Here is a 24,408-nt window from a genome sequence, read left to right on the forward strand (position 1 = left end):
AAAAAAAAGTCTTGAATAGGACACAGGAAATAAATAGTGGAAAAAAGAGGCCTTTGGAAAGATGAATTGTATCTATTATGGTTCCATAGCATCTAGTTACTGAAGAAGAAAAAGAGCTGGCTATTATTTTGGATTTCAGAGATCATATGTGGCATATACACTTTGAATCTTGAGTTTTAGAAGTTGATCCGTAACATTCGATTTTAGCCAAAATAGTCTTTGGAGAAGATAGTCTTCTCTTAATTTCTCTCTGCCAATTCTGACTTGGGACGTGTACAACAGTCTGAGAGTAAGGTCTTACAAGTTGTAACTTTTGTCTTATTTCCTGATGAATTTTCTCCTAATGCCTGTTTTTAGTTAATGATGATGTGGTTGACATTTCACTAGTCAAAAGATGTGAGCTGAAAGGAAAGGTAAGCAGGTAGTCAAGTCAAACTGCAAATGAAGATTTGTGATAGATTTAGTGTTTAGGTTTCAGAAATCACGTGGAAAAGATATGTGGCTATTTGTAATTTTGTCCTTTTTGCCTCTAAAATTAAGATGTGTCAACTAAAGGAAATTTGCCCCATGCAAGTAGGCTTGTGTGCAGGTACACAGAGGCATACATTTTACTTAACTTGAGGAAGGAGTGCGTTTAAGGTTAGAGAGAGGTTTGTGGGTTTTTGGAATAAAAAAGTGGAAATGTGAAACAAAAGTTAAGTCTGATAATTTAATGACAAGTTGCAGATGTTTAAATTAATGATTGTAGTAGCTTGAGTACTATATGAATTATTATTTTCAGATAATGGCATGGAATCTCTATGCCAATAAGATGGTTTCAGTTAACTATTTAATAATTTTTTTAAAAAATTATTTTGTTTGAGACAGGGTCTCCCAGGCTAGAGTGCAATGGCACAATCATGGCTCACTGCAGCCTTGACGTCCCTGGCTTAAGCGATTCTCCTATCTCAGCCTCTCGAGTAACTGGGAGTACAGGTGTGCACCACCATGCCAGGCTAATTTTTGTATGGTTTTGTAAGGATGTGGTTTTGCCGTGTTGCCCAGGTTGTTCTCGAACTCCTGGACTGAAGTGATCTGCCCACCTTGGCCTCCCAAAGTGCTGGGATTACAGGGAACTAACTACTTTATTTTTTTTAATGTCATGTTATGTTATGTTATGTTTGAGACAGGGTCTCACTCTGTCACCCAGGCTGGAGTGCAGGGGCACGATCTCGGCTCACTGCTACCTCCGTCTTCGGGTAGAGGCAATCCTCCACCTCAGCCCCGGAAGTAGCTGGGACTACAGGCACGCACCATCATGCCTCACTAATGTTTGTATTTTTTTGGTAGAGACGGTTTCGCCATGCTGCCCGGGCTGTTCTCAAACTCAGGCTGAGCTCAAGCGATCCATCGCCGGCCTGCCTGGGCCTCCCAAAGTGCTGGGATTACAGGAGTGAGCCACTGCGCCTGGCCTACAGGGAACTACCTTAAAATTATCAAGTGACTTAATGTCAAAAATATCTGATAACCACTGCGAAGTGTTTTATGACAAAGCACTTTTATTCATTTGAAAGTTAATTGAGAATGGAGTGGGAATGGCGAGGTTGCATATTGGTAATTCGAATTTAAGTTTTGAGTCTTTGGGTTATTTCCTTACTATTATGAAGCCTGAAGCCTGAGAGGTGTGAAAATAGTATGGAAAACTTCTGTTTCACTATTAGTTTGTAATTTTAGTTTTAATTTTATATTTAGAGACAGACAATTGTGTTTATTTTGTCTCCTTCCTCAAATCATTGCAAAGTACATATTTAGTGTATATTTCTTTGTAGTGAGAGTTTCAGAAAAGCCATTGGCTGAGCTGATTATCCAATGAAGTTGTCTGACATGAGTTACTTTAGTTTGTGGTTTTAGATGAACAGTACATGGTGCACAGCTGTTGCTCAAACAGCTTTGTTCCAGCTGTCTTACTGGCCTGTCACAAAATACCCCACATTCCTTTTCTTTTAAAAACAGAGCCTCTTGTAATATTCTATACTTTATTACTTAAAATGGATCTAGTAATGACTTTCTTCATTTTTACTCCAATCAATAGCTGTTTACTTAGAGTAATGCCAAGATGAATTATGTGTAATAGATTTCAGCCTTGTCATATTTTAATTCTTTAAAATTAAAGTTGCAGTTGTGAAATATGTATATGAGACAAGTTAAGTGATTAACATTGAAAAAGGCACCATACATTAATCATGTCCCCCAAATAAGTAGCTAGTATCTAGATAATGAAGCTAGACATCTTCTGTTATTTATTATTATTATTTTTTGAGACGGAGTCTCACTCTGTCGCCCAGGCTGGAGTGCAGTGGCCGGATCTCAGCTACACTGCAAGCTCCGCCTCCCGGGTTTACGCCATTCTCCTGCCTCAGCCTCCCAAGTAGCTGGGACTCCAGGCGCCCGTCACCTCGCCCGGCTAGTTTTTTTGTATTTTTTTAGTAGAGACGGGGTCTTGCCATGTTAGCCAGGGTGGTCTCCATCTCCTGACCTCATGATCCACCCGTCTCGGCCTCCCAAAGTGCTGGGATTACAGGCATGAGTCACCGCACCCGGCCCTGTTTTCTTAATATTAACCTTGAGTTTGCATTAATTTCAGTAGAATTATGAAATGAAAAGCTATAATATCGTGTTCTATAGCTTGTATGGAACCTATATTGATGAAATTTGGTTTGTATTTTTGATAAGCTGATTGGTTGGTGGTACTTCATTTTTCTATCCAATGCAGTAACTGAATTATATTACTAAGTGTTTCAAGTTTTGTTTTTTAATTAGGAGCAGGTACCTATGAAAAATATATTGAAGTAATTATGACTAATTATTTCATTTTCTGCCAGTTACAACCCTTTATGATTGGAAGGCAGCGCGGCATCATCATGGTCATTATTTCCATTCTATAGATGAGGAAATGCAAGCTTGGGAAGAAGGGATTTGCCCAAGGTCCTGTAGCAAGTAAAAAGCAAAGCTGGGATTTAAGTTGGTTTTGTATTTCTAAATATGATCCTCTTCTTACTACAAAACTGTTAAGGTTAAGTTGGAATAAAAATGCCAACACTTACTAGAGGGGAGCTGAAAAGAATGATAGATACTCTTTCTGAATGAAGTTCTTGGTCATGTGACAATGTTAACAATTTGAATCTGGCAGGAGCAGTGGGGTAGGAGGAGAGGGAAGAATGAGATTTCACCCAAAAGCACACTTGACGGATTTGTATTTCTATTAAAACTGCAAATGATGGGTACTGAGAAAAGCTAGTATGGAGCTGAAGATTTGCAGTGGTGTCCTCTCCAAAACGTAGTTTAGGAATACTGTTATATGATTATTAATGTTGTATAAATGCATGAGAATGATGGATACCAAATTCACGATATTGATTACCTCTTGGTGTTGGGGGAGGAGAGAGGGGAATATTATTGAGGAGGCCTGCAAGAGTCTTCAATCGTGTTACAAATGTTTTGTTTCCTAAGTTGGGAGGTGAGTATGCATATTTATATTTTTTCATAACATTTTCTGAAGTATTTTATAGTTAATTAAAAACAGAATGTACTCTGACTTAACTGTGTAGTCAAATGGAAATTTTTAGCTGTTAATTTGGTATTAAAGGTATCATGACTTGTTTGACGAGACAAGTGTGTTCTTCAGGGGTTTTCTTCAGAGTGGGAAACTATTTTTATTTTTATTTTTTTGGTCCTCGTCCTCTCAAACAAATAAAACGAGTACATTCTTATTACAGTAAGAAATTCATATTTGAATTTGTGGATAAAACTTGTATGTGAATGTGTGTGTTATGATTTGCTTTAAAAATTACTATACATGGTTTCTGAAGTTTTCTCCAAAGCACAGTATCTGATTTTGTCTTGGTAGTTACAGGAACTGATGATTAATTTTGCCTTTAGTTTCCTGTATAAATAAATGCCTTTAACTTTTCTCGGCATCAAATTCATAATACTATTTGAAGGTATATATGCCCACATAATGTAGTTTGAGGTAGGTTTAACGATTGAAAGAAAACCTATAGTATCATACTAGACCTGTGCTCTGTGCTGTGCTGTTGACTTTTTTTGCACATGAAATTTATTCCTTTAGAAAATGGATTACTTTTGGACTAAGAAGATTTTCATCAAGAGTTGAATTTTTGGTGTGGATTACTTTTGGACTGAGAAGATTTTCATCAAGAGTTGAATTTTTGGTGTGGATTACTTTTGGACTGAGAAGATTTTCATCAAGAGTTGAATTTTTAGTGGGAGGGATAGGATTATTTATTGAAAAAATGTGCTGCCACTCTTTTGGTGGCCTTGTGTATGACAGGAATCTTATTTTCATCATGGGATTAGAAAAAATGCTATGGTCATTGTTCATTTTAAAGGCTTCGCCCAATTTGGGTACTTATGCTTTTGAGAGAGGTGGGATGGGAGAGAGAAAAGGAATTCTGTGTTCTTGGAACAAGAATGTGAAAGTATATACATTTGAATGTTGCTAATTTCCTTAAGAAAGGAACTCTTCATCTTTAGATGTATAGATTATAATGTTTAAGAGGAAATGGGTAGGGGTAGGTAAGAGGTGGAAGATTGGAGAAGGTGGAATAAGTGCTCTTGTTCTTGTTTAGAGGTTTGGATTATATTCTTTTTGGGAATTACCTAGGAATTAACTCATGGTGTAAACTGGGGATCCTTTGGTGATTGTGGATAGATTTTTACTGAACTAAGGGTCTGACTCTTGGGGTATTGATTTTTGAGAACTTGAAAAAGCATTTGCTTCTAGCATGTTTTAGTTTTATATGTAATTTTCTTTTGGTGTCTTCTAGCAGAGCTATTCTTCTCATTCCAGTGACAAGTAGAAGCTGTGGTCCATTAAGACTTTTTAATAAATTGGAAATGTTCTTAATGTAGGGATTCTTAAACTTTTTTGTGTCAAGGGCTCTTGGTAGTTTGGTAAAGCCTGTGAGATTCTCAGAATACTTTTTTTTGGCTGGGTGTGGTGGCTCACACCTGTAATTCCAGCACTTTGGGAGGCCGAGGCAGCTGGATCACTTGAGGTCAGAGTTCGAGACCACTCTGGCCTACATGGCAAAACCCCGTTTCTACTAAAAAAAAAAAAGTACAAAAATTAGCTGGGCGTTGTGGGGTGCGCCTGTAATTGCAGCTACTCAGGAGGCTGAGGCAGAAATCACTTGAACCTTGGAGGCGAAGGTTGCAGTGAGCTGAGATCGTGCCACTACACTCCAGCCTGGGCGACAGAGGGACAGACTCCGTTGCCCTGTCGCCCAGGCTGAAGTGTAGTGGCGTGATCTCGGCTCACTGCAGCCTCCCCCACAACCCCCATCTCTGGCTCAAGCAAACCTCCCACCTCAGCCTCCCGAATAGCTGGGACCACTGGCCTGCACTACCACGCCTGGCTATTTTTTTTTTTTTTTTTTTGGTGTTTTTAGTAGAGATGGGGTCTCTCCATGTTGCCCAGGCTGGTTTCGAACTCCTGAGCTCAAGCCATCTGCCCACCTCAGCCTCCCAAGGTCGGTGGGATTACAGGCATGAGCCACTGCTCCTAACCAGAATATTATTTTTAAATGTATAAAATAAAATATGTATGATTATAAGGGAGAACCAATACATTTAAATTCAAATATGAAAATGTTAGAAGCAAAATTCTTTAACTTTTTAAAAAAATTCTTTTTAGGTTTAATAACTTTCTTTTTTAACTTTCTATTTTCTTTCTTTCTAACTTTAGTAGTATAAATGCTATTCTGACTTACCTGCAATGGCTATTACATGAAAATATCTGATATCTGTTGTTGACAGTCAGCAGGTATTGCTAGAGTGCTTTATGGAGGAAGTGCTAAGTTTCAGTTGGAGGTATCAGAAAACAAAATTACAACAAATTTTGTTGAAAGATCTAATTGACTTTTTGATCCTAGAATCTGGCAACATCTCATTTTATAAAATAGAATGACTATTCTGATGAACTGAGCATAGAAGTTCGGCTTTACAGGCAGAAAAGGGCTGAAGAAAGCAAAAACAAAACAAAAAATGGATTGGTCTTTTTATGTTTTATTATCGATTTTTTCTTTTCCTTTTTTTTGGTAGAGACAGTGTCTCATTGTTTTGCCCAGGCTGGTCTTGAACTACTGGCCTCAAGTGATTTTTCCCAGCTCGGCTTCCCAAAGTACTGGGATTACAGGTGTGAGCCACTGAACTGGGGCCCACTGATCTTTTAAAGTTATTTTCCTTGTAAAGGTTAAAGCAGATGGAACTTCCTTATTGTGCCAGCTAAAACTGGCCTGTTTGGGGATTTGGCTGTTACCTCTCATTCTCCTGATTTCTAGAAGGTCAGATAAATGGCTTGGTGGGGTGGAACTTCATTCAGCACGGGTAACTTCATTTTGGTTTGGTCTGTTGGGCCTAGTACACAAGCTCAGTCCAAACAGATGGTCTCTCATAAGTTTGGTTTAACAGAGGTTAGTGAAAAACCATTTCCCCATCATGTTTTGAAGTTTTAAATCCCAAGAACCCCTTTCTATTCTGATGGAGAAAAAAAATCAGAATTTGGGATTGAGTCCCAAATTCACTGTTTTGTAGTATCTGTCCTTCTGTAACTCTGAGCTTTAAATCCCCATAACCCCTTTTTAATGTAGTTAAAAAAAAAATTAGGATTTGGAGCCATTTGACTTTGGGATTGAGTCTTATCATTATTACATGTTGTGCATTCCTAATTCAAAAATCTGAAATCCAGAACGCTCCAAAATCTGAAACTTTTTGAGTCATGATATGATGGCACAAGTGGAAAACTTAAAACTTGACCTCAATTTCGCTCTTGACCTTGAAACAAAGTACACAAACTTTGTTTCATGAACAAAATTATTAAAAATATGTATCAAGCTACCTTTTAGATATGTGTAGAAAGTGTATGATGCATAAATAAATCTCATGTTTAGACTTGGGTCCCATCCCCAAGATAACTCATGTATATGCAGATATTCCAAAATCCAAAATAATTTCAGATCTGAAACACTTCTAGTTCCAAGTATTTCAGACAAGGGATACTCAGCCTGTACTTACTAGTATCTGCATCCTTATGCAACTTCGAGCCTTAATTTTCTCATCAATATAATGGGGATGATAATAGTACTTACCTTATAGGATTTTAGCTCTTTTGTGGGTACTCTTAGGTATTACATTATTTATGTATAATTTATTGCAACCTACTGATACTGTCATTTTGCCAGTTTGAGTAAAGTATGGAAACCTTACTTTATGTCCCTTTATTTTCCTATTTATAATATAACTTTTAAATATTATCACTATATACATTTTACAGTATTAACTTTTTTTTTTTTTAACTGTCAAGCATACTACAGAAAACTTGAGAAGGAAAGCTATGGAGTTTGTCCATGTTTTGCTAACCATGTTCTTTTCCCTTTCTGATGTTTCAAGGTTCCTTTTATTGTTTAAGGAACTTTCTTTAGTCATTCTTTTAGGGTGACCCTGCTGGCAATACATTCTCTTTGGTTTTCCTTATCTGAGAATATCTTGATTTCTCCTTCATCCCAGAACAATTTTTTAAAAATTTACTGTACATAAGATTCTGAGTTAATACAGTAGTACCCCCTTATCTGCAAGGCTATATATTTCAACCCCCCCCCAGATGCCTGAAACTGTGGATAGTACTGAACCCTACATATCCTGTTTTTCCAATAAAGAGATAGATACCTGCAATAAAGTTTAATTTATAAATTAGGCACAGTAAGAGATTAGATTATTAATAAAATAGAAAAATTACAACCATATACTACAATAGAAGTTATCTGAACGTGGTCTTTCTCAAAATATCTTTTTGTTCTATATTCTTATTATGATGATGTGAGATAATGCCTACTTGATGAGATGTAGTGAGGTAAATGATGTAGGCATTGTGATGTTGCATTGTTACTATTGACCTTCTGATGTATGGTCAGAATCATCTGCGTTGGATGATCCTGGATCGTTGAGGCATGATGATGTGGATCGTTGAGGCACGATAATGTCAATAGTTGAATGTTCAGAGCAAACAGTGTTGATGACTAACGGGTGAGTAGCATATACAGTGTGGATACTCTGGACAAAGGGATGATTCATTGTCCTGGGTGAGATGGTGTGAGATTTCATCAGGCTACTCAGAATGGTACACAATTTAAAATTTTATTTCTGAAATTTTCCATTTAATATTTTTGAACTGTGGTTGACTGTGGGTAACTGAAACCAAGGAAAGTGAAACTGGGGATAAGCAAGGTACTGTAGTTTCCTTTGATCAGCACCTGAAAGATGCTGTGCCACTTCTTCTGATCCCCATGGTTTCTGATGAGAAATCTGCTTTTTTTCTCCTGTAGATAAGATGTTTTTCCCTGGCTGCTTTCAATATTTCTTTGTCTTTTGTTTTTAGAAGTTTAATTATGATGTGTCTTGGTGTGGATTTCATTGGGTTTTTCCTCTTTGGAGTTTATTCAGCTTCTTGAATGTGTAGGTTTATGTATTAGCAAATTTGGGAAGTTTTCGGCCATTATTTCATGTACTTTTTCAGCTCTATTCTCTTTGTCTTCTCATTGGGATCCTCTGATAACCTGGAGGTTAGATCTTTTGTAACATTCCCAAAGGCTCTTGAGGCTCTGTTCATTGTTTTCTTTTCTTCAGTGTATTTTCTGTTTTTCAGATTTGGTAGTTTCTACTGTTGTGCATTCTAGTTTGTTGATTCTTCTGTCCCTTCGATTTTGCTGTTAAGACCATCCATTGAGCTCTTTATTTTGATTATTGTATTTTTTAGTTTTAAGCTCCCACTTGTTTCTTTATACTTCTGTGTCTTTACTGAGACTTTCATTTCTTTGTCAAGACTTTTTTTTTCATTTGTTTCAAGCTGTTGAAACATTTTGATGGAGACTGCCTTAATATGTTTGCCGGATAATTCTGACATCTTTGTTATCTCAATGTTGGTGTCTGTCGATTGTCTTTTTGTCATTTGGTTTGGGATCTTCCTGTTCCTTGGGTTTTTCTTTTGAAATCTGCACATTTTTATATTTTGTTGTGTGGCTCTGTATCTTCTTTAGACTGGGTTAGCTGGCTCTTTTGGATACCACTGTGGCAGGAGAAAGGGAAGTGCTGCTTGTGAGGTGGAGGCAGGTGTCTAGATTCGCTACTCAGCTTCCATTAAGTCCAAAGTGTGGGGACACTCCTTGTTACTGCCTGGTGGCGATGGAAGTCCATGGACACTGCTGGGAGATGGAGGTTCATACTGGCCAGTTGGGATGAAAGTCTTAGCTCCCCACTTGGTCTTTTCTGACAGCATTGCAGTGGGGTGTTGGGGTGCCTCGTTACAGCCTTTTGAGTGTGGGATTCTAGGATCCCCACTTGACCTTCCATGGTGTGGGCAGCGGTTTTTTCTTTGGTGTCTGGTGGGAGTAGAGCAGTTGTCATGTAAAAGTTTTCTGTCTTGCTGGGACATCCTGTTCCTGGTCCTTTAGCTACAGAGAGCTTTCTTTTGTTAGGGCTTTTTTTGTGTGTGTGCCTGTTGGCATTTCCACGTTGCTGGCTTTTTCAACTCCAACTCCAGGATATATGTTGCAAAAAGAAAACCCAGGAAACTCACCACAGTGTTGTTTCTTGGATTCCAAAGCGTTGGTCTATATGTCTTCCCTCCAACTTTCAGAGTCTTATGTTTGTCAAGGATTTTTAGTTTTTAGCAAGAGAAATAGGGAAAAGTATGTCTACTCTATCTTTTCATAAGAAGAATTTATTTTAAGGGCATTTTGGTTTATTAAGTAATGTTGTAATTGATGTTTTCTTCTAAAGTTTTGATTTTGTTGCTATTATCTCTGCTAGCAAAAAAATGGATATTTTTATGCCTCATTCAAATTGCAAGTTATTTTGTCATTCAGCTTAATTTATGATGAGTTCAGTTCTGAACCTCTTGAGTTTGAGATGCTTCAGGGGCTGCCATATGAAGGTATATATCCCTTTTTATAATCAGAAGAGAAGTGTAGGTAAGAGAGCTAGGTGCAGAGGTAGATTTGGGAATGTAAAGTAAGGATTTTTGAAGCTAGTTGGTGTAGATGAGGATCACCCATGTTAAGGAGGTCTGCCGGCTCAAGGTGGAACTCTGGATGACTGCCATTGAAAGGGAGTCTGGAAGAAGAAAAGGAAAGGAACAAGATGACAACAGAACCCACTGGAGAACTAGAGACACAAATCATGTTAGGTATTACAGAAACCAAGAGAAGACAGATTCAGGAATGGCTTTGAGTGTTCAGCAGAGTCACATGTCTTAGAATGGTAAATAATCTGACGGTGAAAATTTTAAGTTTGACCGGGCGCGGTGACTCACGCCTGTAATCCCAGCACTTTGGGAGGCCCACATGGGCAGATCACGAGGTCAGGAGATCGAGACCATCCTGACTATCATGATGAAACCCTGTGTCTACTACAAATAGAAAAAAAAATTGGCCGGGCATTGTGGCGTGCGCCTGTAGTCCCAGCAACTCGGGAGGCTGAGGCGGGAGAATGGCGTGAACCCGGGAGGCGGAGCTTGCAGTGAGCCGAGATCGCGCCACTGCACTCCAGCCTGGGCGACAGAGCGAGACTCCGTCTCAAAAAAAAAAAAAAAAAGAAAAGAAAATTGTAAGTTTGGATTCAGCAATGAACAGTTCACAGAGAGCAGTGTTAGTGCAACGATGGGACTAGAAGCCAGACCACTGGATGGGCAGTCAAGAAAAATGTTGATGGAGGAGAAAGAAGGTGAGAGCAGAGGTTGGGGCTGGAGTGGTGGTAGTGCAGTGGTGCATGTGAGTGTTTTTAGAAAAAGGTGTCTTGTTTATATGCTGAGGAAAAAGCTAGTACAATAGGGAAGATGTTGGAGGAGGGACAGTTGTCGATGGCAAGGACCTTTGAGAAGGTTGGAGGAGATTTGATTTCTAACAAGGATAAAAGATGGGCAGAATAATATACTTTTTTTTTTTTTTTTTTACACTTGCTAGAAGGGTGGGAAGGATATTTATATGGCTATGTTTATGGATGCAGGAGAGTTTTTAGAAACAAGGAAGAACTTGATGGGAGTCCCAGCTGGATAATTTTCTTTGATATAGGAGACAGACTAATCTATTGTGTGTGTATGTATGTGTGTATGTATGGATGCTTTTCAAAAAAGTGTTACCCTCCATCAGTAATTGAATAGGTTACATTATGGATATATCAGAATTGTATATATAACTTAATGGATGTGAACAACAACAAGAATTGCATTTTTAAAATAAATTTGCTGATGATACAAATGATTTTTGTATCTTAAAATGACAGCGAGGTGAGCAGTTGAAAAAAGAATAAACACTTCAAATTGTTAGCCCTCACTGAGTAGGAAAAAAACCAGGACAAAGTAAAACAATAAACCATTTTTAAATTATCAAATTGACAAAGATTAATAAAAGACTACCTGTATAGGTAAAGTGATGGGAAATGGTCACTCTCATGCTGCTGTTGAGATTGTAAATCGACAAGCTGAATTAAATCTTAAATTTCGTAAGTTTTGACTCAGTAGTTATTTTCCAGGTAACTTTTTCTGATGAAGTAATTTGCTATATGTGCAAAGATTTTGACTGTTACTTAATATAAAAAAATTAGAAATCGCCTATGTGGTCAATAATGAAGATGGATTAAATAGTAGTCCATGTCATTAAAATTACTTTTAAAAGACTGGTAAGTAGGAAAAGCTCATTAAAAGTAAGGGCAGGGCTGTGTGAGGTGGCTCACGCCTGTAATTCCAGCACTTTGTGGAGGCAGGTGGATTTCTTGAGTCCGGGATTTGAGACCAGCCTGGACAACATGGTGAAAACCCGTCTCTAAAAAATTTAGCCAGGCGTGCTGGCACGTGCCTGTGGTTGCAGCTACTTGGGAAACAGAGGTGAAAGGATCACCTGGGCCCAGGGAAGTCGAGGTTACAGTGAGCTGTGATCGCTGCCACTGCACTCCAGCCTGGGCGACAGAGTGAGACCCTGTCTCCAAAAAAAAAAAAAGAGGGCAGGGTGGGGGTGGGGAAAAGGCTATAAAATGAAATTCACAGTACAGCATAGATTTAATTATATATGCATAGGAAAATAGGACACAAACTAAAAGTGGGCATCCCTGGATGGTGGAATTATGGATGATTTTAATTATTTTTGTTTTTTTCTTTTCTGTGTCTGGGTTTTCTTTATTGAACATGCAATATGTTTTTTAAGGAAAAGAATTTTAAAACTTGAGTTTTTAATCTTAAGGGAATATAATTGGTGTAGCTTTCTAGAGTATAGTGTTATGTATCAATAGCCTCGCCTTTTCCTTTGACTTGATAAATACACCTCCAGGGATAAGAACCATAAATATCTATCTACAGTGGTATTTATCATGACGTGACTTATAATAGTGATACACTAGAATTGTGTTACATAGACTAATGGTTAAATATAACTCTTTTTTCTAGTGGACTTAAAGCAGATCAGTGTAGCTTATAAAATTATTTTAGAAATATATCTGATGATGTAAGAAGTTGCTTATACTATGATTTACCTGAAGAAAAAATACTTCTTGTGCTTTTTTTTATCTTTAACAGATAAAACAATGGGAAGAAATAGAAATTGACCCAAATGTTATCTTTTCTTTATACTTTCATAAAGTTTTTACAATGGTCTAATTATTTTATAATAAAAAAGTTGTAAGTTTACTAATTGATATAAAATGATATTTAAACATTTTTTGGTTTGTATTGTTATGGTTTCCAGGGAAGTCTGATTCTTATTTTTACTGTTGCATTTTTTTCTTGTATGATTTTTTTCATGTCTTTGCCATTATCCGTTAGCTTACTTGGAAAAGCCTCTGGATGTTTTATATGTACTTCAGTTAGTTTCTCTATTGTGTGGTGAAACACACACAGTAGAGTACAAATCAAGATTTTCTCTGTCAAAGCTTAGAAAAAGATCATTTTTAAAGATATCTGATTTGTAATTCTTTTCTATTTTCAGATTTTCTTATGCATTATATCTTCTTTTATAATGAGTCTCTTTCATGGCTTTCTGTTTTGGTCCAATGATAATGTGTGTGTGATTTTTTTTAATTGGTTGAAAAACTGAGTGAAATATTTGTGAGTCACTAAAAATATAACATTTTAACCTTACGATATGTAAAGATGCAAACAATACAAAGGCTTGTCAATTAAAAAGTAAAAGCTTCCTGTTTACTTCCCATTCTTATTTACATTCTTATCAGTAGTAACCACATATGTTAAAGTGTACCCTTTTTAGTATATTGTCATGTGAATTTTGAAAAATGTACACAGTTGTGTAACCATCATTACAAGCACATATAGGACATTTCTGTCTCTCCAAGAAGGTCCCTTGTCTCCCTTCCTGCTGACTTTTTATTCCCATTGTTCAGTTTTGCCTATTTCTAGACTTTATATAATAGAAATATACAGTATGTACTCTTTTGTGTCTGGGATGTTTTTGCTTGGCATGATTTTGACATTCACCTATGATATTGCTTGTTTCTATAGTTCTTTATTTTATTATTATTACTATTTTTGAGACAAGGTCTCACTCTGTTGCTGAGGCTTGAGTACAGTGTGCCATCATGGCTCACTATAGCCTCAACCTCCCCAGGCTCAAGTGGTCCTTCTGCCTCAGCCTCCCAAGTAGCTGGGACTACAGGCACACGCCACCACGCCTGGCTAGTAGTTTGTTCTTTTTTATTGTTTGGTAGTATTTCATTGTATGATATACCACAGTTTATTTGTCTGCTTATTGATAGAACATTTGGATTGTTTCCAGTGTTCAGGAACTGTAAATAAGGCTGCCCCAGACGTTGATGTACAAATCATTGTTTGGACTTACATTTGCATTTCTCTTGGATAAATACCAAATTGTGATTATTGAGTCGTATGATAAGTGTAACTTTGGGAGACAGGTAGTTTCTTATAAAATGGTTGTACCATTTTACATTCCCAGCAACTGGGTATGGAAATTCCAGTTACTCTGGGTCCTTACCAATACTGGGTATTTTAGCCAATCTAGTGACTGCACTGTGGTTATCTCACTGTGGTTTTAAATAGCTTTTCCTTGATGACTAATGATATTCAGCATCTTTTTATGTGCCTGTTGGCCATTTGTATAACTGCTTTTGTGTCTGTATGTCTTTTGTCTCTTTTAAAAATTAGATTGCTTTGTGTTACTGAGTTGTAAAGTTTCTTAATATATTTGGAACACAAATCCTTTGTCAGCTGTGTATTGCAGATAGTTTCTTCCAGTCCATAGGTTGCCTTTTCATTTGTTCCTTCCCTTTTAATACTTACATCCTCTTTCTGTAGTTTACTTGCCAGAACTTTTTTTTTTTTTTAAAGAGTTGAGGATCTCCCTATGTTGCCTAGGCTGGACTTGAACTTCTGGGCTCAAGTGATCCTCCTGCCAGTCTCCTGAGTAGCTGGGACTACAGGTGTGCATCACCATGCCCAGGCCAGAACCTTATAACAAAATACTTCAAACAAAATGAACGCAGTAGATAACCCTGTTTTGTTAATTTTTTTTTTCTACATCATGTACAATGGTTTTAAAATTTTTTGGATGAGTTATATAAGTATCCTATTAGTGTTTTCCTTTGATGTTATTAGCAGTGTAATTTTACCAGATGCTGTTTTGACATCTGTAGAAATGGATCCCTGTTTGTTTTTATTAAGCCATTACTGTGGTATGTTGAATCATTAGAATATATTTGCTTAGTACATTGAGGGATTTTATACACCATCATTTTACCCCAGTTTCTTGTTTATTTTATTAAGTTGTATGGGTGCTGTGTTTCTTGTTTCCAGTTTCTGGGTTCACAGAAGCTTGTGACCAAGAATATATTTGACTTGAAGGATGAATTGAGTAGTATGTTCATCTTCATATTCTCCCAGGGCTTTAAATTTTATGTTCTTTAAAAAACTGGATTTAGGGTCAAGCGCAGTGGCTCATGCCTGTAGTCCCAGCACTTTAGAAGGCTGAGGCAGCAGGATTGCTTGAGCCCAGCAGTTTGAGGCTGCAGTGAACTAAGATCACGCCAATGCACACCACCTTGAGCAACAGAGTGAACTGTCTCTAAAACAAACAAACAAAAAACAAATGAAATTTACTACTGTTATTAACTACAGTTACTCCTATTGTTGATAAACAATTTTGTCTATTTCATCCTGTTGATTCAGTTTTCTGTCTCTTGAAATGTAAGCTTTATGTGTAAATATGTTTTTCTTCTTAAAAATTTGAGGGTGTGAAAACATTGCCCTAATTAAGTTTCTCAATGTATAGCTGTGGTTAAAAGTACCTTATTTTGTTACAGCCTTTTCCCTTGAATATTTATATCATCTGAAAATATTTTTTTTAGTGTTAACTACATGTCATCATAATGCCTCTGCTTTTTCAGGGAATCTGAAATGATTAAGACATCCCTCATCAGTGGTACTCATTTAAGTTTCTGAGAATGGTGTTCCCCCAACCCCAAGGAACCAGTTGTTTTTTAATTGAAACAAGGTCTCGCTCTGTCCTCTAGGCTGGAGTACAGTAGCACAATCATGACTCACTGCAGCCTTGACCTCCCAGGCTGAAGTGATCTTCCCACCTCAGCCTCCTGAGTAGCTGGGACTACAGGCGTGTGCCACCATGCCTGGCTAATTTTAAAATTTTTTGTATAGACTGGGCCTCCCAAAGTGCTGGAATTACAAGATGTAAGCCGCTGAGCCTGGCCAGGAAGCAGTTCTTAAATTATCAGGACTACCAATGAATAGATCCTTGTATTTTTCCTTAAATTATTTTGTTCTGTTTTCCTTTGGGTTTGTTTTCTAAAATCTTATAATTCATTGCTGTGTTTTTCCATCTTTTAATGAACACATTCACATTTCACCATGAATACTACATTAGTCATTTGGATATTTGTTAATTATCTTTTTGTTTGTTTCTCTCTTAAGAGATAGGGTCTTACTCTGTGACCCAGGCTGAGGTGCAGTGGCACAATCATAGCTTACTATAGGCTCGAACTCTTGAGCTGAAGCAATCCATCTGCTTCAGCCCCTTGAACAGCTAGGACTACAAGCATGTGTCACCATACCTGGCTAATTTATTTTTATTTTTATTTTTATTTATAGAGATGAAGTCTCACTATGTTGTTCAGGCTGACCTCAAACTCCTGGGCTCAGGTGACTGTCTCACCTTGGCCTCCTGAAGTGCGGGGATTACAAGCATGAGCCACTGTGCCTGGCCCTGTTTTTAATTTCCTAATTTAAAATGTGTCCTTTCATCATGTGAATTTTTAGTATATATTTAAAATTTAAGTCTTTGTTGATTTCTGCTTTTTTGTTCTATTTTACTTTTGGTATCATGACCAGAAATTTGCAAGTTTTAGACATTAGAAAAGTATGTTTTTGCTATTTACTACAGGAATCAGATCCAGGTGTTGAGGGGGCCTAAAGCTTATATCATTTTGAGGACCCTCTTTAGGAAAGAAAATACAAGATTATGCACACGTGAATATTTGTTTAGAATAAGAAAAGGTATCTGTGTATGTGAGGGGTCTAAAAGCCTAACTTGATGCATTCTGTGTTCGATCTATCTCTGCTTTAAAATATATAATTTTGGCCGGACGCAGTGGCTCATGCCTGTAGTCTTAGCACTTTGGGAGGCCGAGGCGGGTGGATCACTTGAGGTCAGGAGTTTGAGACCAGCCTGACTGACATGGTGAAAACCCGTCTTTACTAAAAATACAACATTAGCTGGGCATGGTGGCGCATGCCTGTAGTCCCAGCTACTTGGGAGGCTGAGGCAAGAGAATCGCTTGAACCTGGGAGGCGAAGGGAGGTTGCAGTGAGCTGAGATCGCGCCGTTGGACTCCAGCCTGGACAACAAGAGTGAAACTCCATTTCAAAAAATATATATATATGTATGTGTGTGTGTATATATGTGTGTGTGTATATGTATATGTGTGTGTATGTATGGGTGTGTATATATGTGTATGTGTGTGCATATATATGTATATGTGTATATATGTGTATATGTATGTGTGTATGTATGTGTATGTATATGTATGTGTGTATATGTGTATGTATATGTATGTGTGTATGTATATATGTGTATGTATGTGTAGATATGTGTATACATGTATGTGTATATATGTGTATACATGTATGCGTGTATGTATATTGTGTGTATGTGTGTAGATATGTGTGTATGTATGTGTAGATATATGTGTATGTATGTGTGTGTGTATATATGTGTATACGTGTATATACATATATATGTGTGTGTGTATATACACATATATATGAAATTTGGTGTGTGTGCTGGGCGCAGTTGCTCACGCCTGTAATCCTAGCACTTTGGGAGGCCGAGGCGGGCAGATCATCTGAGGTCGGGAGTTCGAGACCAGCCTGACCAACATGGAGAAACCCTGTCTACTAAAAATACAAAATTAGCCGGGGATAGTGTCGCATGCCTCTAATCCCAGCTACTCGGGAGGCTGAGACAGGAGAATTGCTTGAACCCAGGAGGCAGAGGTTGTGGTGAGCAGAGGTTGTGCCATTGCACTCCAGCCTGGGCAACAAGAGTGAAATTCCGTCTCAAAAAAAAAATAATTTGCTGTATGTGTATTGCATCTGTATTAATTTTAGTCATTACTTTGTGTCATATATATGTATTTTACTACTTTACATACTATAAATGTTTTCTAGTGTTTCTGAGCTTTTACATTGATTTATACTTTTTTGTTGCCTAAATATTATTTTTACTATTGCCTAATGGCACCTTAAAATTTTACTATAGCTCTTGCCAAATACATTTTACCGTTTGATACTGTTTTTACACTTGTCTTCCTGGCTTGACTAAATTTGCTACAATGTGTTTTCTCTCTCTTTTTTTTTTTTTTTTTTGAGATGGAGTTTTGTTCTTCTTGCCCAGGCTGGAGTGCAATGGCACAATCTTGGCTCACTGCAACCTTCGCCTCCTGGATTCAAGTGATTCTCCTGCCTCAGCCTCCTGAGTAGCTGGGATTACAGGCGTGCGCCAGCACGCCTGGCTAATTTTGTATTTTTAGTAGAGACGGGTTTCCCCATGTTGGTCAGGCTGGTCTTGAACTCCCGACCTCAGGTGATCAGCCTGCCTCGGTCTGCCAAAGTGCAAGGATTACAGGCATGAGCCACCATGCCTGGCCATTTTTCTCACTCTTTACTGTTAGCCTTATGTACTTTGTAAGCACTACAGTGGTAGATTTTATTTTTTAAAAATCCTGTTAAGACTTTTTTTTCTCTAATAAAGCCATTTAACTTTGTCACAGCTACATTTGGTCTAAGGTTGGCTTCTTTGTGTTTTTTCCTCCATACTATGTATGACCTGTAACTTGTAAGAGACAACATCCATTTGCATTACCTGCAATATGGAAAGAAGTAAATAAACCCTTTTCATCCTTGAATTTTGTTTCTCTGTTGAGTTGTTACAGATGAGAAGTATATATGAATCTGTGAAAAGCGTTGGAACCTAATTAAATAATGTACCGCATGTTTTTCTTTTTCCCTAAAACATTTAGAGGCTGGCTAAATAGGGGAAAATTTATATTGTTTGGGTTGTGTCAATTTTTATTAAAATCCTGGTAGCAGTCATACAAATAATTTGACTTTCGCATGAAATCAAGTGAAGAGAAAGGAGGGTAGAGAAGGACGCTTAGGCAATGTAAGTTTAATTTACTGGGACAGAATAAAAGGCAATTTTGTGGGTACTGATAAAATGCTTCTGAAGGTAACATCATACTTTACTTTTTTAGTGTTAGTAATGGCAAATTGCATTTGTTCATAAACATTTAGGAAGGTCATGGAATTGTTTTTCTTTCTCTCCATCCTCACTTCCTCCCGGTGTTTAAGTAGTAAGATTTTTCCCCTCCTCTTAACTCTGAAGAAGGCAACTTCCTTTATTTTGCATTTTTGGGTGGTGGTTATAGTACTTGTTTTGAGGTTTGACCATCCTCTCTTCAGCTATTTTTATTTTTACACACCACTTGAAGTGAGTACACTCAGTGGTATTTTAACTGTAATAATCTGTAATGAAATGAAATTCATGCATGCATATTATGTCTTAAAACTCTGTTGTTTTGATTTAATTTTGTTTAATTGGTTTATGCTATGTCTGCTTCATCTTCGTTTTTAAACAAGTGACTACTTAGTTTTCCCCAGCAGAACCGAATAGCAAAATCATATTCTTAATAGGATTGAAATGTTTACTTTCTTTTTGATGTTATAAATGATTTAAGATACGACATAGGAGTTTTAACTGCTTGATTGCTCAGTGCCCTGTCCCCTCCCCCTCCCAAATAGAGGACAACATTTTGCTCTTACTGGAACTCTTAATTTTATCACGTCAGCTGGAATAAAGATATAGAACTTTTACTCCTTAAAATTATTTTACTTATTAAACAAATTTCAGAATTGGTGAAACTTGATGATAATTTTATGTTTGTATATTTACAGTCTTTTCTAAAACTTCATTAGCATTAGAAAGTACATATTCCCTGAAATGTTTTAGTATAACAATTTATGTAGTTGAATTTAATCTGATATGTGTGATAAGTTTTTATTTAAAATAAAATTTAGGTACCATGTAAAATAGTTAACAGTGGCATACTTCCTGGCATAGAAATTCAATATACAAAATGCTAAAAATTACACAATAGCAGCAGCATTTTAAAAGCTATGTAACAGTCTAGTTACTTGTTTTAAGCTGTCACTATTTCCGGTTTTGTGAAAAATAAATATAGCATTAGGTACATGCCCTGAGATTTTCAGATTTGCACATATTCTATGGAAGCCTTCTTTACTATTTTTGGATTCCATGCTATGGGATAATGAGGTCACTTTTCAGCACTATTCAAGAAACGAAAACCAAGTTCTCTCAAAGGGATTCTAGTACATGTCCATGTTTTGCTGAATGCTTTTCTGTAATATTCTTAAGAGAACATCTCAAATTCAAGGAAGGAGGTGAGAGAAGCATAGTGAGATTCCAGACTTCATCCTCCTTCAAAATGCTATCAGTTGCTGCTCATTCCCCAGCCTCCACTCTGTTCCACAATTGGACAGTATTTTATGTAATACTTAGAATTTTTACAAATCAATGGAAGAAGACACCCCTTTTAGAATAGCAAACAAAAAGACTGTACTTCTACACACTTAAAAAATGTGTTTTAGATGTTTTTACAGTCTTCCACACAAAATTTTAAAGCAAACATTAAATTTTTTTTAAGACAAAGACTTAAATAAATAAATGGAAAAGCATACTATGTTTTTAGATCTGAAGATTCAGATTCTTAACAGTGTCAATTCTAATAGTTAATCTACAAACTTAATGCCATTCTAGAATAAAAATACTAAAAGGGTTAAAAGAAACCCCCACCAGTAAGTTACTCTTGCTGAGGTAAGTGGTAATGCAGGCTCATTTTGTAGTAAGACAAAGTGAATTCAAGTAACTTCTCCAATGTTACAAAGCTAGGAAGCGGTGAAGCAAGACTTCATGTCAGGGTAAGTTTGAGGGCTCAGATATGATGATAGCTAACATGTAGTAAGCATTTATATTATTGTGCATTTCCATTCCAGGTGAGGTACTATATATCTTCTCAATTAGAATACATCTTAATGTAAAACTTGTGAGGCTTCGCTAGGAAGAATCTAGAGATAATACAGACTGTGCTTAGAGATTTATGAACCCTTGATAATCCCTCCCCTCAATCTCGCTTTTTTCCACATGCCTAAACAGTTGTCCCAGCATCATTTATTGAGTAGTGTTCTCTTTCCCCTATGATCTACTCTTCTATTTATATATCAAATTTCATTCATGTGGATTTGTTTTTAGGCCTTCTGTTTTGTTCCATTAGTCTTTTTTTGCCTATTCTTGTGTCATTTCCATTCTACATTTCGTAGAGGGTAAGATAAGTTTCCCTGCTGTGTTCATTCAAAAATTCATTCAGCACATATGTTGGAGACAACTGCAATGTGCCAGGAACTTTTTAGGTGCTGGGAAAATGGCATTGAGCAAAACAAAAAAAATTCTCTTGAATGTTACACTTATAAACAATTTCTTGGCTATTTTCTTGCTTATAAATTTTAGGATCAGCTTGTCAAATTCTATGAAAAACCCAGTAACATTAAAACAAATTTAAATTGGGTCAGTTAAAGGAGTACTGATATCTTCACAATTCTATCCGTGAAGAAAATGCTTTTATACTCATATACGTTTTCCTTTTTTTTTTTTTTTTTTGGCCTTTGTTTAAAGCTTAATTACCTTTTTCCCTAAAGGTCTAGACTATATTTTTACTAGAGTTAGTCCTGTATATCATATAGTTGCTGTTGCTGTTGTAAATGGTGTCTTTTATTAGACTTAAACTTTCTAATAGCTTTATATGGAAGTGGTATTTTTTGTTGTTGTTGTTTATTTTTTGGACAGGTTGAGGGGACTGTGTAGACTTTTATCCAAATACCTTGCTGAATTCTAATTCCAATGATTATTATGTATATCATTTCCTGTGCAGATAATCATGTAAAATATATTCTTTAAAAATTTGTATACCACTTTCTTTTCTTATTAAATTAACTAGGACCTCCAATGTAATGTTGAATAAATATGGTAATAGTAGACATACATACTTGTTCTTGATTTTAATGAGTTTCACTGTAAAAAGTGTTGTTTGCTATAGGTTTTTTTTTTTTTAAGACAAATGTGACATTTTCTTATCCTTTTTCCATATCTCATAGTGTTTTTCTTTAGTCTGTTCATATGGTGAATTATATTTGTAATTTTAAAAAAGTCTGTATATTCTATTCCTGGATTCCTGGGATATATTGGTCATAATGTATATTTTTGTTTATATACTGTTGGATTCTGGATTCTGTTAATATTTTGCATATGGACTCTTTTCATGTATGTTTATTAGTGAAATTGGCCTGTACTTTTCATTTTTTAAGAATGTTCTTTTCTGGTTTTGGTATCCAGATTATATTGGCCTCATAAAATGAGTTGGGGGAGTATTTCCTCCTTTTCTATTCTCTGGAAGAATTTGTGTGATGCTGGATTTACTTGTTTCCTGAAAGTTTGGTAGACCTTGCTTTTACAACTTTTAAACCTAGTTTGTGTGTGTGCCGGTGAGGGGAAGAGGGGGAAGTTTATTTTATTTTTTTCTTCCTTTATTAGTCATAGGGCTGTTCAGGCTTTCTAATTATCTTTTTCTTTTTTTTTTGAGACAGGGTCTTGCTCTGTCACCCAGGCTGGAGTGCAGTGGTGTGATCTCACTTCACTGCAACATCCACCTCCCAGGCTCAAGCAATCCTCCTATCTTAGCCTTCCAAGTAGTTGGGACTACAGGCTTATGCCACTATGCTTCCTAGTTTTTTTTGTTGTTTTGTTTTGTTTTTGTAGAGATGAGGTCTCACTATGTTGCCCAGGTTGATCTCAAACTCCTGGGCTTAAGTGATCCTCTCATCTCAGCTTCCCAAAGTGCTGGCATTACAGGTGTGAGCCACCACACCTAGCCTTCTAATTATTCTTGAATCAATTTTGAGTTTGTATTTTTCTAGGCGTATGTCCATTTTGTCTGTGCTTCATATTTATTGCGTAAAGTTGTTCGTAGAATTCTCTTTTAAACGTCTCTAGCTGTAGTTATGTTCACTATAGTCTGTCCTTTAGTTCTCCTTAGCAGTGTTTGAAGAGATATGCTTTTTAGTCCATCTATTGAATTTTTACCATTAGATTATATTTTTTATTTCCATAAGTTCTGTGTGTTTTCTCTTAAGATCTTAGTGGTCATTCTTTAACTTTTTATTTTTTAAATTCACTTTTGTCTTGATTGGATTGATGGTCATTTTTTATAACCTCTTGCTCACTTGTTTGTGATTTCATTTATTTTTAACATTTAATCTGGAATCTTGATGGGTATGGCTGATAAAATTTTAACAATGGATATTATGTACTTCCGTAATAAGAAGTTCAAGATAAATTAGATTGCGACTACTTTAACACATAGATACAGATCTGGATTGCTGTTTTCAGCCAATAACATCCGTATTACAAAGGAATTACTTGATGGATGATTAAGATTTTCTTAGGTAAAGAATTTGGAAAAAATGTTATTTGTGGGAAATATGGGAAGAAAGAAACATAAAGGAAGAGAAGTAGAAAATCGTTGCTAGCTATGTCTTCCTAGATGGAATGTGTTTGGATAGCATTTGATGTTTCTTTGTGTGTGTGTTTTTTTTTTTTTTTTTTTTTTTTTGAGACAGAGTCTCCTCACTTTGTCACCCAGGCCTGGAGTGCAGTGGCACGGTCTTGGCTCACTGCAGTCTCAACCTCCTGCACTCAAGTGATCCTACTACTTTAGCCTTCCAAGTAGATGGGACTACAGGTGTGCACCACTATGCTGGGCTCGTTGTTTTTGTATTTTTGGTAGAGATGGGGTTTCACCATGTTGCTCAGGCTGGTCTCAAATTCCTGAGTGCAAGCGACCCACCTGCCTCTGCCTCCCAAAGTGCTAGGATTACAGGTGTGAGCCACCGTGCCCAGCACATTTGATATTTCCTGATAGCAGTTATCACCTATTTGGTTGGGTATATTTGTCTTGAGAGTTAGACTGCGATCTCTTTTGGGGCAAACACTTTCATTGGTGTTGCTTTGTTTTTTATACATTGTCTGGCATAGTAACTGTTAAATAGTATATAGTCAATAGATTTATTATAGCTAGGTAGATAGGGTTATAAAAGTACTAAACAAAGTTCATTTGTAGTTAATTATAATGAACTAATCACTGTCGTATCATTACAGTACTCGGAATTATACCAGAAGCCACTTATAACTAGATCTGGATTAAATATATCTTTTAAATGCGTTGTTGGATTCAAAAGAACCAAACACATTTTCAAATGTTGTCTTCACCTCACTCTACTCAAACAAGGGTGAGCTTAAATGGAAGCGGGGGAGCATTTAGTGATAAAAACACAGGACAGGCAAAATTTCAGAAATGGGTAAGACTTTCAATTAGAGACTGAATTTTCAGCCAGCAACAAGCCAGGAATGGTGGAAAGGGAGCTAAATCTGATATATTTCCTTTATTAAGAAGACTCCATCCAACCTGGCTAAAAGTGGTCAGAGGTAGGCTAAAGTGATCTTAATAGGTAGATAGCTCCCCTACTCTCCCCACTCCCACTTGCTCCTGGATGATCAAACACACAAAAAAAAGACATGGCAAAAATAATAACAAGGCCGGGCGTGGTGGCTCAAGCCTGTAATCCCAGCACTTTGGGAGGCCGAGACGGGCGGATCACGAGGTCAGGAGATCGAGACCATCCTGGCTAACACGGTG

General features: G+C 36.9%; 1 protein-coding gene across 6 annotated transcripts in view; it reads left to right on the top strand.

Annotated features, from left to right (window-relative positions):
* The window catches only part of RRAS2 (RAS related 2), a 146,793-nt gene that overhangs the window by 78,949 nt on the left and 43,436 nt on the right, over positions 1 to 24,408 (top strand). The window contains exon 1 of one of the 6 annotated variants that reach the window (XM_017881553.1): positions 8,003 to 8,082. The exons of 4 other annotated variants lie outside the window; for them this stretch is intronic. The gene's annotated coding sequence lies outside the window, so the exon portion shown is untranslated. Of the gene's footprint in view, positions 1 to 8,002; positions 8,083 to 10,641; positions 10,777 to 24,408 lie in introns of those variants that run through there. One more of the 6 variants, XM_017881551.1, reaches the window with a different exon arrangement.

This window comes from Rhinopithecus bieti, unplaced genomic scaffold (assembly GCF_001698545.2).
Source record: "Rhinopithecus bieti isolate Rb0 unplaced genomic scaffold, ASM169854v2 scaffold_11944, whole genome shotgun sequence".
Taxonomy (NCBI): Eukaryota; Metazoa; Chordata; class Mammalia; order Primates; family Cercopithecidae; genus Rhinopithecus; species Rhinopithecus bieti.